An 8,862-nucleotide genomic window follows, 5' to 3' on the forward strand; every position below is an offset into this window, starting at 1 on the left:
CTAATAAAGTTCTGCTGCAATGTGGTAGCCCTAGGTTCTGGAAGGCTATGTGTCTTGGAGAACAAACACTTGAAGATAACATCAAAATGAAAGGTCATCAGATTCTGATCTTCAAAGGTAGGGAAAATAATGTGCTACCTTAAAAAAAAAATATACTAACTAAAAAGGAATCTAGGAATCTAAAAAGGAATCCACATCTAAGAAATGTGCTTCCTACCTAAAAGGGATGAACTACCTGATCTTTTCTAATACCAAAAAAGTATTATTAGAACCTAATTTATTAAGCTTAAACTTCTTTTGAATTAATTTTTTTTTTCTTGCAAAGAAGCTATGCTCTTAAAAAAGAAAAGAGACAAGAAACCTGAATACTAAATTCCCATCACCATCAAATGAAACTACCCTAGATGACCTCCTAGGACCCTTTCAACTGTAAGTCATGTGATTCCAATCTGATTTTCTTGATTCAGTTCAATTACCTAATACTTATTAAGGTCACTTGCTAGGTCAATAGGAATAAAAAGATTAAGCTGAAACACTCCCTGCCCTCTTGGGTACACAGATAAGCACATACAAGACAATTTGAGGAGAAATATAGCCCCACCAGAGGGGATGGGGAACAGGAATATGCTTTGCCTAGGAGATGTCCCCAAATTGTACCTTTTACTTAATTTTATTTTAATTTATAGAATGAAATAAGTATTTCCATAACATAGTACAATTGAAAAAATAAGATGATCGCACATGAAACTGTAAATCTGCTATGCACAATTTGCTATTCCTTTCAAACATACAACAAAATTATCATGTAAATTTCTTTTTTATCTTTCCTCCCCCAATCTCCCACTCTCACCCTAGAAATGGCTACCATTGGATACAAACAGGTGTGCGTGTGTGTGTGTGTGTGTGTGTATGTGTGTGTATGTACATTTATTCAGTACATATTTCTATTTATCAGTTTTTCCTCAGGATACAGATAGCATCTTTCTTCATATGTCTTTTATAATTAATTTGGGTTTTTATAATAGTCAAAATCATTTATTTGCTCAAAGTCTTTCTTAAAACAATACTACTGTTACTGTATACAATGTTCTCTTGGTTCTGCTCATTTTGCTCTTCATTATTTTATGAAAATCTTCCCATGTTTTTTTTTCTAAAATCATTAAGCTCATAATTTCTTATAGCACACTGGAATTCCATCACAATCATATACCACAACATGTTTAGCCATTCCCCAGTTGATGGACCTTCCTGCAATTTCCAGTTCTTTGCCACCACAAAGAGAGCTGCAATAAACACTTTAGAACATAGAGTTTTTTTTTTCCTTTTTCCCTAAATATCTTTGGAAATAGGCAAAGTAGTGGTATTGCTGGGTGAAAGGGTATAGTTTAATAGCTCTTTGGGCATAATTCCAGATTGTTCTCCAGAATGGTTGGATCAGTTCACATTTCCTCCAGCAATGAATTAATATTCCAATTTTTCTACATCCCCTCCAACATTTATCACTCTCCCCTTCTACCATTTTAGCCATTCTGATAGCTGTAAAATGATATCTTAAGGTGGTATTAATTTGCATTTCTCTAATCAATAATAATTTAGAGTGTTTTTTATACGACTACAAATTGTTTTGATTTCTTCATCAGAAAAACTTCCTGACTATATCCTCTGACCATTCATGGGAATGATTCATATTTTTATAGACTTGACAAAGTTCTTTATATATTTTAGATATGAGACCTTTATCTCATAAATGCTGTATTTTCCCCCCAATTTTCTGCTTTCCCTCTGATTTTGGCTTCATTTGTTTTATATGTACAAAAACCTTTTAATTTAATGTAATTGAAACTATCCATTTTACATCTAATGTTGCTTTCTGTCTCTTATTTATTCATAATTGTTTACCTATCTATAAGTCTCATAAGTAATATGGGCTGTGTTCTTATTGTTTTGTAAAATCTCTCTTTATCTAAATTATGTATTCATTTTGACCTTATCTCTGTAAATGATGTAAGATATTGGTCCGTGCCCAGTTTCTGCCATACTACTTTCCAGTTTTCCCAGCAATTTTTACAAAATAATGAATTCTTATCCCCAAATCTTATGTCTTTACTTGTCAAATACAAGGTTATTATGTTTATTTGCTACTGTAAATTGCATGTCTACTCTATTCAATGATCTACCATTCTTTTTCTTAGCAAATACCAGATGGTTTTGATAATTACTGCCTTTTAATACAGTTCAAGATCTTGTACTGCTAAATTTCCTTCCTTTATACTTTTTTTCATTATTTCCTTTGATATTCTTGACTTTTGTTTTTGCAAATGAATTTTATTATTTTTTTCTAATTTAGTAAATTTTTTTATTAATTTAATTGGGATGGCATTGAATATATAATTTAGTTTGGGTTAAAATTGTCATTTTTATTATACTAGTCCTGCCTACCCATGAACAATTAATATCTTTCCAATTATTTAAATCTGATTTTATTTGAATAACATTTTTTAATATAATTTTGTTTATATACTTCCTGTGTTTATTTTGGCAGGTATATTATACTGTGTAGAGTAATTTTAAATAAGGTGTGTGTATATACATACATATATATATATATATTACTATCTCTTCTTGCAAAGTTTTGTTTCTGATATATAGACATACAGATGATTTATGTGGATTTACTTTATATCCTGCTACTTTGCTAAAATTATTAATTGTTTCAATTAACTTTTTAGCTGAATCTTTGGGATTTTCAAAGAATATCATCATATCATCTGCACAAAGAGACAGTTTTATCACCTCATTAATTAATTTGATAACAATTAAAGTTGTACGTTTTGATGGCTCACTTCCTACACTGGGTGAAAGGGCTTTGAGATATGTCTCTGGTTCTACCAACAGGAGGGACTCCCCATATAACTATGGTGGATGGGGGGGAGAAGGACAGAACTACTGGAATATAGATCTGGAATTAAGTAAAACTATGTCAGCAAGGAGAGGCTATGGGAAATAAATGCCCTGGGCCCCTGAAGGAAGTGGAGAGTGCAGCAAGAGAAAGAGGAGTGGGGAGTATGCTGCCCACCAACATCTTCCCAAGCTTCAGCGCAGCAGAGGTGCAAAAGGATGCTATATCTAAGGAGCAACCCCTCTCCCCCCAAAGTTAGCTCACTTTACCATCATGGGATCAGGGAAGTAGAGCTGGGGCTGAATGTCTCCCAGGTGTCATAGTGGGGACAGAACAGCAGGGCTAAGAGGAGGCCACAAAGCTGAGGTGGGTAATGATGAAAGATTGTATTTTCTGATTATAGGAAAAAAAAAAAACCCAACAACTCTAAAGGAACTGAAAGTAAGGAACAACTTAGGGAATATAACCAGAGAACCATGTGTCTAGGAAAGAGACTAATTCAGGGAAATTTCAATGGGTTGGAAACTAGCGAGGCACTTCTACTGTGGATATTAAGGTTTTAGGATCCTAAACTGGAAGGTGATGCATAGATAATCTAATCTACCTCATTCATTTATCATCTGAGGAAACTATCATCAAAGGAATGAAATAAGCTCTCCAAATTAGCAGGTAGCAAATGTCAGAGCCAGGATCCAAAAAAGAGTCTTCTGAATCCAAATCCAGTGTTCTTCCCATTATACCACATTGAGGCTTTCTGAAATGTGAGGTACAGTGAGTGGAATGATCACTGGACTACTAGTTAGAAGACTGGTTCAGGTATGAGGTTTGCCTCTAACAAGCTGACCCTGGCTAAATCACTTGAACAAATTGGACACTACTTTCTTTACTGTAAAATGAAAGCATTTTACTGGGTCATCATTTCAAAGGTCTTTAATCAACAGGGAAACTTTTGCTTCCTTGGTTACCAAAATTGCTGAGAGAAGGCTCAGAAAGTATCAGAAAAATGTAGAAATATAAGTATTGTATCAAGTAAGAGTCAAGCTGGATTGAATAAGTAATATGGGTATTTTTGAATATACCTATAAGTAAAGCTGAGAACCATAGAATCAGCACTTTTGAATTGTGGTACTGGAGAAGACTTTTGAGAATTCCTTGGACAGCAAAAAGGTCAAATCAGTCAATAATTAAATAAATTAATTCACGTAATTCACTGGAAGGTCAGATACTGAAGATGAAGCTGAAATACTTTGGCTACATAATGAGAAGATAGTACTCATTGGAAAAGACCCTGATGTTCGGAAAGATTTAAGGCAAAAGGAAAAGGGGAAGACAGAGGATGAGGTAGATGAATAGTATCATGGAAACAATGACTATGAACTTAGATGTACTTAATGAGATAGTGGAGGATAAAAAGGCCTTGTGTACTATAGTCCATGGGGTCACTGAGATTCAGACATAACTGAATGACTGAACAACAACAAATACAACATATGACATGAGTGTAGTATTTTCTTCATATGGAAGTAAAGAAAGGTTCATTATATCCTAAATGTGCATATGACCACAAATAGAAGAAAGAACAGAGAGAAGTCCGTGGAAAAAAACAGTAGCTATAGGATTGTCAAATTTGAATGCTGGAAGCAATCTTACAGATAATTAATTCAATCCTGTAAATTTACATGCAAGGAAAGAGAGAGAGAGAGAGAGATTGAGAGATTGAATGAGAGATCTCGGGTTTACTGCCCTGAAATTCAGGAATTCTCTCCCTAGAAGTAAATAAATAGATTTTCTATGTATTACTATGGGGAAAAAACAAATTCCTGCAGTGCTGGGAAAGTAGGACTAGAAGCAAGTATCTTCCACCTCTAACACAATATACCAGGAGGGAACATTTGAAAAATCACGGATAAGTCCCTAAAAGTCTCTGCAACTATATTTGTTTACTAAATATAATTTTCATTCCTCTCAGTTTTCTATTCATATTTGAAATAGTAGGCTCTGTTTTTCTGTGTAGAGTGCTAGGGACATCTTTAAGGTGGGACTCGATCGGCTTCCATTGCCCCACAAAGCAGACCCCTCTCTGGAAACCTGTTAGAATAGGATCTACATAGATCTGTCTTATTCTATTTGGGTTTGGGTCAGATGAGAACTTTACATCCATTCCAGATAGATTTCTGTGATCTCTTCTGTAGATCTCTTCTGGCTAAAATTGAACTCCAATGAGAGGCCTAATGTTTTGGATCACCAAGAAAGGAAGGGTTTCCTTCAATTCTTAAGATGCCAATTTTCTGTCAAATGACTTCGCTAAAGTCACTGGGTTTCCAGGCCCTCTTTTATCAACATTCTTTTTAGAATCAACTTTCACTAGGTTGAGTATTAAAAACCAATGTCCAAGGATAAAATTTGTGATTTTGGGAACATTTACAGATACAGATACAGATTATTAGATACATAGTAACTGTGAAAAAGGGGAAAACAAATAACTCTTATATCTCTCTGAATAGATTGCTCCTTCAACGATCTTCCCAATCTCTCTTGAAAATAATAATTATGTTATTATTATTAAATAATAGGTACATTTTGGTAAGTAATAATAGGTAAAACTTTGAGATTTGCAAAGCATTTTAAAATGTTATAGCATTTGATCCCTATGAGGCATGTACTGATATTTCCATTTTAGAGATGAGGTAATTGAAATTGATAGATTTATTGATTCACACAGGGTCACACAGCTAGTAAAGTTCTGAAGCAGAATTAGAACTCTGGTCTTTCCAACTTCAAGTGCATCACTATCTACTACGGTAGCTAGTGGTAATGAAAAAGGAACTTGTGGTTAATAGCTGTCCTTGGAGTTAGGATGACCTAGAGTCAGTTTCTGTCTCTGATATGTACTGGTTGAATGAACCTGTTCAATTCATTTACCCATTCAGTGAAAAAGTCAACTTTTTAAGTGGAAAATTTCAGAGAGGACTGTTCTGCATTGGAAGAGAGTGTTTTGCCATGCAGGAATTCCCTTTTCCCAATGAAACCAAAGGTCTAATCTCTATCTATATCCCTTTTAATTGCATCAGTTGTCCCATTCATCTAGAGGCAGTTAGATGGCAAGATAGAGAGAATGCTGGATAGGAAGTCTCAAGTTCAAATCCAGCCTCAGACACTTAGTGTGACCCTGGGCCACTCCATTAATCTTTGTTTGCCTCAGTTTTTTTCACGTATAAAATGTGAATAAAAAGCTCTTACTTCTTGGGATTGTTGTGAGAATAAAACGAGATATTGTACAATGCTTTGCTAACCTTAAAGCACTTTAAAATGCTTAATGATAACTATTATTAACTCAACTTTTCCTTGACTCTTTTCTTTACATTTTCTTCAGGCTATTTTTAAGCAATCACAAAATCTTACTGATATATCTCTACAATATATTTCACATCTAGTCCTTCCTTTTAATACTCATTGTTTCCAGATTAATTGGGACCCTCATTAGTTCTTTATCAAGCTAGTGCAATATCTGCCCAATTGTCCATCTTTATCTCCAAAGTCTTCCCCATTCTAGGTCATCCTCCACACTGCTGCTAGATGCATGTTGTTAAAGGGAGTCCTAATCTTGTTATTCCTCATAGGAATCATAGATATCTATGTGAAATTTTAACTCTTGGAATCAGTTGAGATCACAAAATCAGAGAGTATAGAGAAGAAAAATAAGAGGGTCCAGGACTGAACCTTGGTGTATAACATTATATGTAGAAGCATTTTTTGCAGGCTGCTTGAAAATCTTTGGTGGGCTGCAGATTGTGCAGGCCTGGTATAGTGTATAGAGAGCTAGACATGTGGCTAGGAGGTGATAGGTATAACTATGTGGATGCCATTTAAAATGATTGAGCTTTAGTTTCTGAATCTGAAAAAGTTAGAGTGTTATGAAAACATCATTGATATTCAGCAAAAAGGAATAATAAGGATTGGTGAGACAGAGAGAGTAGTATCAAAGAGTGAGTATTCAGGATAATAAGATGATAAGTAGTGCAAGAAATTGCAGAATGGTGAAGAAGGTAAGGCTTCAGAAAAGATCATCAGATTTATTAATTAAGAGATAAATGATAACCTCTGAGAAACCAGCTTGAATAGCTGTGAAGCTGGAAACAAGAGTTTTAAGGTTTAAAGAATGCTGAGAAAATTGGGGCAATTCTGGTAAAGGTAGGCAAGATAGGGCATTAGCTTGAAAGTGTAGAAGGGACAAAGAAAGGTTATTAGGATAAGGAAGACCAGAATATATTTATAAGCTGTGCTGAAGGAGCCAGTAGATAGGAGAGATTGAAGATAAGAGATAGGAAACAATCAATGGGACAAGTTCCTGGAAGATATGGAAAGTATTAAGATCAAGGGTACAGGTAGAACAGTTATCCTTGGCAAGGAGAAGGGTCACCTTTTGCTCAGTCCTTGGAGCAAAAGAAGAGAGGCCAATCTAAGCCAACAGAATAAAGTTTTTTTTTTTTTTTTTTTTACATTTTAGTAGAAACACCTCTATGAAAGTTACCATGCTAGGACTAGGTATATAAAAGGGTAAAGAAAAAAAAGAAAAAAAAATTCCTGCTCTCAAGGAGATAAAATTCTATTGGAAGATATCAAATGTAGACAGGTAACTACAGACAGGATGATTTAAGGGATCTGTGAGTGCCAGTGACCAGGAACATCAGAAAAGATTTCCTGAAAGAGGTGGCACATAGGTTAACTCTTGTTGGAAGTCAGAGATCTCAAAAACCAGAGATAAGGAGACTGTATATTCATAACATAGAAGACAGCCTGCGTAAAGGCATAATGACAGGATATGAAATGCCAATTTCAGGGAAGAGTAAATAGTATGATAGTTCAGCTCTAAGATAGGAATATAAGTAAAAGAGTTTTTTTTTTGTTTTTTGTTTTTTTTTTTTTACTAGAGACAATAGAGGTTCATGGAGTTTATTGAGCAGGGCAGTGGATTGGCTAATTTGGGCCTTGGTAAGCCAATTTCCTCAACAAATTGGTAAGTGAAGGCATCTTCTGAGAACTAGGGCTTTTAGTGGCTATAAAAACTATGGAGAGATGAGAAAGTTTAGAACAACTATCTGTGGGAAATATAAGAGAATCAATTAAGTAGGAATAAAAGGACTTCCATGCTAGAGTGAAGATCCAAACAAGACTAAATAACATCAATTTGTAGTGAACCCAGTCAGTACAGGTGTATAATATATTCCAGCAAAATTCAGAAACTTGGGGAACAGAAAAGGAGAAGTTAGGTAATGTGAGAGGAGAATGCTGATGATAGAAAGATAAGGATCTAAGGGTCAAGGCTTTGAAGGAAAGAAAGCAAGGCTATATCAGAGGCAACTTAGAAAACATGTAGAAAGAGTAAGAGAGTGGAGGTTGATCTCAAGATGAAAACTCAATTTAGGAGCCAGGAGTCAGGCAGAAACGTTGAGGAACAGACTATTGATAAGATAAGGAAATTGCAAGGTTCAAGTTCACGAGTGTATAAGAGTTCAAAATGATGGTGAGGTCTAAGTCTTGGCAAGACTTGTGGGTAGCCCACAGAAGTTGGAAATTGCCAGCATGTTCAAGGGATATCATTATGAAAAAGTCATTATATGTGAGGGCAAGTGATATAATAGATACCAATTCCTGATATATGTATTACTGATAAGTTGTCACTCAACCTGTTTAAAGACCTCTAAGGAGGGGGAATCCAGAGTCTCTTGAAGCAGACAGCTCTTGTTTATTTGCTTTTCCTTTTGTTATTATACTTTCTACACTCTCTATCCCTCATATCAATTGACATTGGTGACTTTGCTTTAATGCTTATCCATTGCTCCTTGCCCTTTGTATTAAAATGGAATTAGTCTATGGAGAAAACAGCAGCCCTGAATAGAGATGAAGTGGGAAAAATTTTCATGGGAAAAATAGTCCAGTTGGAAGTTGCCAGAGTGTTCAAG

The sequence above is a fragment of the Vombatus ursinus genome, unplaced genomic scaffold (assembly GCF_900497805.2).
Source record: "Vombatus ursinus unplaced genomic scaffold, bare-nosed wombat genome assembly UNPS02007408.1, whole genome shotgun sequence".
In the NCBI taxonomy this organism is placed as follows: domain Eukaryota; kingdom Metazoa; phylum Chordata; class Mammalia; order Diprotodontia; family Vombatidae; genus Vombatus; species Vombatus ursinus.